Here is an 8,510-nt window from a genome sequence, read left to right as displayed (position 1 = left end):
GGCCGAGGTCGACGTGCATTGAATCATTAACAGACTTCCAGAGGGCCAATTAGCTGGAGCATGAGCAACAGCCAACTTATTGAATGTTTCAACAGTAACAACCTACATAAAACGTTGAAGAGCATCATCGTGTAAACGTAACAGTGAGCTCAAATCAAAACTAAATGATAGAGATCGTCGTACGCTAACACGAATTGTATCGAAACAACACAAAAATACGACGGCTATAGTTACTGCAGAGCTCAGTAGCCATCTTCGAGACCCTGTATCTGTCGACACTGTCAGCAGAGAACTCCATAAAGGGAATATTCATGGACGAACTGCTACATCGAAACCATTTGTGACGATAGCCAATGCAAAGAAGCGTAAAACATGGTGTCAAGGGCATAAATCTTGGACCGCTGATCAGAGGAAACGCGTCATATGGTCCGATGAGTCAACATTTTCGTTATTTCCAACATCGGGCCAGGTTTACATCTGGAGAACGCCAAAAGAAGTCTACGATCCTAATTGCTTGAGTCCACAGGTTAAGCTTGGAGGTGAAAGTTTGATGGTTTGGGCAGATATATCATGATATTCTGTTGGTCCCATCGTTACTCTCAAAGGCCGTCTTACAGCCAACGATTTTGTGAACATTTTAGGTCATCAAGTGCATCCTATGATTCAAATGTTTTTCCCCAACAATTATGCCATATTTCAGGACGATAATGCACCCATTTACACAGCCAGGGCAGTACAACCGTGGTATGAGGAGCATGCAGCTGAGCTGCTGCGCCTTTCCTGGCCACCACAGTCCCTCGACTGAAACATTACAGACCCCTTGTGGGCGGTATTGGAGTACAGACTCCGGAGAAGATTTCCGCATCCGTCGTTACTACAGGAGTTAGAAGAGGTTCTGATCGCTGCCATAACGTTCCACTGTAGACTATACAGTTATTATATGCAAGTATTCTAAGAAGAATCGCAGCTATATTAGGGGCAAATGGGTGTCCAACCCCTTATTAACAAATCATTCACAAGTACAGGTGTTCACTTTATTTTGCATGTCCACTATAAATCTTTCAACAGTGAACTGCTTTCTTGGTAATACAAACACACACACACACACACACACACACACAGAGAGAGAGAGAGAGAGAGAGAGAGAGAGAAATACCCTAATTTGTCACTAATAATGAATTTCTTTAAGGCTGTCAATATTTAACGTTTCGTCTTTTGAACTATAACTATACGTTTTGAAATAAATTATTTATGCGTTGCTTACTGCACATTGGTCATCCATAGTGATGGAATATGTTTAAAGCTTTTTCATGTTTTAAAAATGTGTGACCTGAAGATTACCATAATTAATTTGGGGGGTTACTGAAAGTTGATTTTCTTTCATTCTGAAACCTGCTACAGCATCACTGTAACGTATTTAATTGAACGAAATATGTTTTATTAAAGATTGTATACCATTGCGAGAGTAAAGATGAATACTTCAGCTATTAATAATTTTGAATAAAGCTGCAGAGACGATCATACAAAAAAGGTGATAAGCGGTAATTGAGTCTTATATACTTCACAGCGAGATATCCACAACATTGTCTTCACTGCCTGACGCACATGAATGCCTTTCTACAGGATTTACAACGAAAGATTCCATAGTAGTGTCTCTGGCAGTTTATCTGTAATAGTCTTGCAGTTTCTCTGCATGGCTTAAGCAAGCTGTTGTGATGCTGCCTACTATCTCGTGTGTTAACTCTTTCAACAATGGCAATTTTAAATGTATTGTTCTGTTCCCAAGTCATGCTTTTACTTGAGCCCATAGCAACACGACTGTACTGCAAGGGCAATGATAGAGGGGTCATTTAACAATACAATGTCAAATACTTGTTTGCAATTCTGCCGCCTCTTAAACTCGACATACAGACTACTAAGCATTGGCAGGAACCAGCAATTCTGCCGTGCTATGTGATGAACTGTAAGGTATTCCGTTGAGGACGACCACGCAACAATGACTGTCTCTTTGGAATTCGTAGTTGCAGCTTCGTTCACTTACACTCAGTGGATGCACGCATCATCCATGACAAAAACCGAACATGCAGGGATATAAGGTAACAATTGCAGTAGTTCTTTAAACCACCGCCTGAAGACACTGCACGTCATTACATGTTCAGACGCCTTAAAAATCGGTTTATTCTGGTGAATAAGGCCAGTTTCTGCTGGTCCGACACTATAATAGTGGAACTTTTAATCCACCCTGTCGATCGCTCACCTTCCAGCACATATTCCGCTCGTGGCTTTGGTTGGCGAAAGTTTCATGTACACGTGCCAATTTGTCTGACCTCCTGCACTACTCTCATAAACACAGTCCTCGCAGCTACAACTTCGCTAGGTTCCATTAGTAATTTGTTCCCATCGTTCATTTTCTGACATCTGAACTACATGTCTTTCGGTATCCTCCACATGGTGCACTCGCTTCCTTTGAAATTAAATATCTTCAACAATTCGCGTCCCTGTCAGCAACTGTGTAGATATTAATTTTAATTTTAATAATTAACAGCCTCAGTTGCACTGTTTGCCTAGGCTTTACCTACGTTTCAATCCTAGCATTTGTAGACTTAGAGAAGGCTTTTGACAATAGTGACTGGAATACTCTCTTTCAAATTCTGAAGGTGGCAGGGGTAAAATACAGGGAGCGAAAGGCTATTTACAATTTGTACAGAAACCAGATGGCAGAGTCGAGGGATATGAAAGGGAAGCAGTAGTTGGAAAGGGAGTGAAACAGTGTTGTAGCCTCTCCCCGATGTTATTCAATCTATATATTGAGCAAGCAGTAAAGGAAACTAAAGAAAAATTCGGAGTAGGTATTACAATCCGTGAAGAGGAGATAAAAACTTTGAGGTTCGCCGATGACAATGTAACTCTGTCAGAGTCAGCAACGGACTTGGAAGAGCAGTTGAACGGAATGGATAGTGTCTTGGTAGGAGGATATAAGATGAACAACAAAAGCAAAACAAGGATAACGGAATGTACTCGAATTAAGTCGGGATATGGTGAGGGAATTACATTAGGAAATGAGACACTTCAATTAGTATAGGAGTTTTGCTATTTGTGGAGCAAAATACCTGATGATGGTCGAAGTACGGAGGATATAAAATGTAGACTGGCAATGGCAAGGAAAGTGTTTCTGAAGAAGAGAAATCTGTTAACATCGAGTATTGATTTAAGTGTCAGGAAGTCGTTTCTGAAAGTATTTGTATGGAGTGTAGCCTTGTATGGATGTGAAACATGGACGATAAATAGTTCAGACAAAAAGAGAATAGAAGCTTTCGAAATGTGGAGCTACAGAAGAATGCTGCAGATTAGATGGGTAGATCACATAACTAATGAGGAAGTATTGAATAGGATTGGGGAGAAGAGGAGTCTGTGGCACAACTTGACCAGAAGAAGGGATCGTTTGGTAGGACATGTCCTGAGGCATCAAGGGATCACCAATTTAGCATTGGTGGAGATGAATACACTAAGCAGATTCAGAAGGATGTAGGTTTCAGTAGGTACTGGGAGATGAAGAAGCTTTCACAGGATAGAGTAGCATGGAGAGCTGCATCAAACCACTCAGGACTGAAGACCACAACAACAACAACCCAACCTTCTTCAGAATAACAGTAACTGCCGTCTATCCATAGTGGACATTGTCAAGCTAAAACTACAAGTCCATAAATTATTGTCAGTTCCAGTACAGCACTGGTGGCTGCCGAATCGTGGTCGCGAAGTGGGGCGAGGCAGTTCTAGATAAGTTTTATAGTCTGACGATAATTTATGGATTTGTAGTTTTAGCTTGATGATGTCCACCATGGAAAGACAGTAGTTACTGTTATTCTGAAGAAGGTTCGGTTATCCCTGTTGAAACCTAGGTAACTTCTAGTGCAACTGAGGTGGTTAATTATTAAAATTAGCCGGCCGGGGTGACCAAGCGGTTAAAGGGGCTACAGTCTGGAACTGCGCTACCGCTACGGTCGCAGGTTCGAATCCTGCCTCGAGCATGGATGTGTGTGATGTCCTTAGGTTAGTTAGGTTCAAAATGTTTCAAATGGCTCTGAGCACTGTGGGACTTAACTTCTATGGTCATCAGTCCCCTAGAACTTAGAACGACTTGAACCTAATTAACCTAAGGACATCACACATGCCCAAGACAGGATTCGAACCTGCGACCGTAGCAGTCGCGCGGTTCCTGACTGAGCGCCTAGAACCGCGAGACCACCGCGGCCGGCGTTAGTTAGGTTTAAGTAGTTCTAAGTTCTAGGGGACTGATGACCTCAGATGTTAAGTGCCATAGTGCGCAGAGCCATTTGAACCATTTGAAGCAATTATTAAAATTAAAATTCCTTTTAAATCTTCGGCTTCCTTCATACGTGAGACAAACCTTTCAGCTGTCACTATACATGCTGAAAATTACGTGCCACAAAACGTCTTTAACAGATATGTGTAATACACCTGCTCCGTTTTTGCGGTTGTGTATCTTGCCTGGTGACTTGGAAACAGGAGCGCCGCCGGCTGGCGTGGAGGCCGTAGCTTCGCCGGATAACCTCCGAACGGTCCACGAATCAATACCGGTGTCTGCTCCTAGCATCTGGCAACAGCGCGGAGCGCGCTTCGTTGCGGCGTACATTCATCGGGGGACTGCCTTTTGAAGTACTATTCTACTTGCTTGTCTGTGCATCAGTTGGCGTGGCTGCTTAACCATCACTCATAATGAATACTAAGAGGGCAAAATAATCACTCAGCATGAAACACTATGACTTTCGGACATGTCCGGCCACTTGACCATCTTCTTCTTCTGTGCGAATGCACAAACAGAGCCCGGACTCTTACGGGAATCGGCAACGCGCCGCGAGTAATGAGTGAAATGGGCGGAGTCACTATGAACGTAGTGCGGGACAATACGTTGAGAATGTGTGTTTCGCGGGAGGTGTGCCAGAGATAAATCCCTCCAGTCGCGCTATCCTCTGTGTCCTCGGTGGCTCACACGGGGAAGGTCTCAGACACGGCCAACCGATCCGGCTCAAATTTGACAGGTCGCTTGTGAACAGCCTAAAACGTAGGAATCTAAAATATTTTGGGTCAATACCCCCGCGTTTTTGAGAAAATCACCCCTAAAGGTTATGACGAGCAATCGACTCAAAATTGGCGGGATCGATAGATAATTGTAAATAGAGCATTTTTCATCATCAGGTATAGGATCCGAAAACGCATACGTTTCCAGAAATCGAGGTAAGACTCTTATACAACTGCCGCTCCTATCAATCTGGAACGCCGACAAACATAACTGCCTGCTTCCGGCAGTGCATTGATAATGCATCTGTCTTGCAACACTTTTACAAACAAAACACAGCGTCGGTAACTTACCGTTTGCTATTGTCTGTGACAGGCTCCCAACTATATATTACAGCGCTAGTCAAAGGGTGTACATCCTCCATTATTCAGATTATGCGCCTGAAAGATATAGCACAACAAACAGTAACTAGTTACTACGGCATAAACAGACGATCTAATTACAACAAACTACATACACTACTCGTCGTATGTTGCTTACGGAACAACACTGTATTCTTTCTCAAAACGTATTTCATTCGGCGCATTAACGATGGAAAAATCACTACATGTATCCGCGCGGCAGCCTAATGACGGAAAACAACTCTTTTCCGATTGACTTCTATAAGGCTCGTGCTGGACACCTTCACTCTTCCAGGTTCACAACTATGATGTTACAGGAGGCAACCGGGACAACATAACTCTCCCCTCGTGCATTCTGCCCCGTGCCTCGCTGTAAACAAGCGTCGCGCGGTTGGCTGTGATCCCTCGTGAGGAATTCGCAGCTCTCTTACTCGGAGTTGTTTTCATGTGACAAGGCTTAAAAGTTTAATACTTTACTAACTCACGGCGTCTGGGAAATTAGTTTGCCTACCTTATTATTATCATTCCTTATTGATTTACTTACTTTATTAAGCCTCCTATACCTATCAACTGAGATATGGAGAAGTACAAACGAAAAGAATAACATCTGCTAGGTTTCTTCGAGATTCCAACGCGGGTTTTCGATTCCCAGCCAGTTACCTTGGCCGCTGCGCTAGCGGCACTGTCGGCGAGAAACGTTTACCATGTGGGTACAGAAACGACAGATGTAAAAGTTTCTTTCCTCGATTTCTGTAAAAGTTTGCCTTTGCGGGCCCCATACCTGATTATGAAAAATGCTCTATTTACAATTATGTATCGATCCCTTCAATGTTGAGCCGATTGCTCGTCATAACCTTTAGGGGCGATTTTCTCACAATTGCGCGGGTGTTGACCCAAAATGTCTTAGAGTCCTTCGTTTTAGGCTGTACACAAGGTACCTGCCAAATTTGGCCCAATCGGTTGGCTGTGTCTGATGGTTCAAATGGCTCTGAGCACTATGGGACTTAACATCTGTGGTCATCAGTCCCCTAGAACTTAGAACTACTTAAAGCTAACTAACCTAAGAACATCACACACATCCATGCCCGAGGCAGGATTCGAACGTGCGACCGTAGCAGTCGCGCTGTTCCGGACTGAGCGCCTGAACCGCTAGACCACCGTTGCCGTGTCTGAGGCCTTTCCCTTGTTAGATAAACAGTGTACTTTACGAACTCAACACAACACGACACGCACAGAATGAAGACACTGATGCGCGATTGACTGTGAGCCATGTGGTACACCACCGCATGTTTCTGCGCATCCGACACTGACCCGCCTTCGTAGCTGCTCTCCACTTTAATACTTCGAAAGGTATCCCGTGATGTCCTGTAATTGTGCTCCTTCTGCTCGTCCGCGTTTACCTCACATTTCAGTAACGCCGATTGTGTGGAGAATCTGCTCATTTCTTATCTCGTCAGTTCACCTAATTTTCAGCAACGTTTGTATCACAATGTATCAGACGTCTCTTCTTTCGATATGCTGCATGATTCACTTTCCTGACCTTTCGGCACTGCAAACATACATTCTCAAAAATTTTATCTTCAAATTCGATGCTAGCAGGGTTTTCTTTGCTAGGAATGCCATCTCTGTCTATGTATCTTCAACTTCCATCTAAAACTACATCTACATACTCGTATATAATTAACAAGTTACCTTACGCTGAATCACAGAAGGTAGTTTCTACCATTGCTAGTTATTCCCTTTTGTTCAACACGAAAATTAAGTGAGGTAAAAACGTCTGTCTAAATCCTTCTGTACGAATGGCACTTTCTCTTATCTTGTCCTTCCGATCATTATGCGAGATGTACAGTACATTGGCGGCAGTGTGATAGTTCTGTTGCCTGTCGCAAATGTTGGGTCTCTAAATCTCCGACGGCCTACAGTCTGGAGCCGAGCCAGCGCTACGGTCGCAGGTTCGAATCCTGCCTCGGGCATGGATGTGTGTGATGTCCTTAGGTTAGTTAGGTTTAATTAGTTCTAAGTTCTAGGCTACTGATGACCTCAGAAGTTAAGCCGCATAGTGCTCAGAGCCATTTGAACCATTTGCGTTTTGCAAATACAACTTCCTCTTCCTTCCAAGGATTCCCATTTGTGTTCACAGAACATTTTCGCAATTCTCACATGTTGATCGAACCTACCGATCAGCACCATACCCCTGAATTGCTTCAATGTCTTCCTTTACGCCGACGCAGTAAGGATCCCAACCACTCTAACAGTATTCAAGAACAGGACATAAAAATATTAAGTATACGGTCTTCTGCATTGATGAGCCACTCCTCCCGCACAGACCATGAAGGCCCAAAGGTACCGGCTGGCCGCCGTGTCATCCTAAGCCCACAGGCGTCACTGTATGCAGATATGGAGGGGCGTACGTCAGTTTCCGAGACAGGAGCCCCTACTTCTCAATCGAGTAGCTCCTCAGTTTGCCTCACTAGGGATGAGTGCACCCCGCTTGCCAACAGCGCTCGGCAGACAGGATGGTCACCCATCCAAGTCCTAGCCCAGCCCGACAGCGCTTAACTTCGGTGATCTGACGGGAACCGATGTTATCAGTGCGGCAAGGCCGTTGATTGATGAGCTACACTTTCATAAAAATTCTCAATAAACCGAAGTCAGTCATTCCCTATAACCGACCCTATCTGCTCATTCCATTTTATGTCGTCTCGTAAACTTTGCGCCTAGTTATTTAACCGATGTGACTCTGTTATCATTCTTTTACAGCACAACACTTTAAAATCCTCTATTGTCTTCTTCTTGTCTGATCTATTTATCGTCCACCTTTCACTTCTTTACAATTCTACACTTCAGATAGAGAGAGGTGACAAAACTCCTAATATCGTACTGGACCTCCCTTTTCCCGGCATACTGCAGCATCTAGATGTGGCATGAACTCAGAAAGTCGTTGGAAGTCCCGTGCAAAATTACTGAGACATGCTGCCTCTACAGCTGTCCATAAGTACGAAAGTGATACCAGTGAAAGAGTTTGTGTACGAAGTCACCTCTCGCTTATGTCCCATAAATGTTCGGGCGAC

At 43.8% G+C, this 8,510-nt stretch overlaps 1 pseudogene; it reads right to left on the bottom strand.

Moving 5' to 3' along the window:
* Window positions 1-7,931: 7,931 nt before the first annotated feature.
* LOC126292346 (5S ribosomal RNA) lies at window positions 7,932-8,049 on the bottom strand (annotated as a pseudogene).
* Window positions 8,050-8,510: the final 461 nt, after the last annotated feature.

The sequence above is a fragment of the Schistocerca gregaria genome, chromosome 9 (assembly GCF_023897955.1).
Source record: "Schistocerca gregaria isolate iqSchGreg1 chromosome 9, iqSchGreg1.2, whole genome shotgun sequence".
In the NCBI taxonomy this organism is placed as follows: Eukaryota; Metazoa; Arthropoda; class Insecta; order Orthoptera; family Acrididae; genus Schistocerca; species Schistocerca gregaria.
This window is presented reverse-complemented; position numbering and strand designations above follow the sequence as displayed.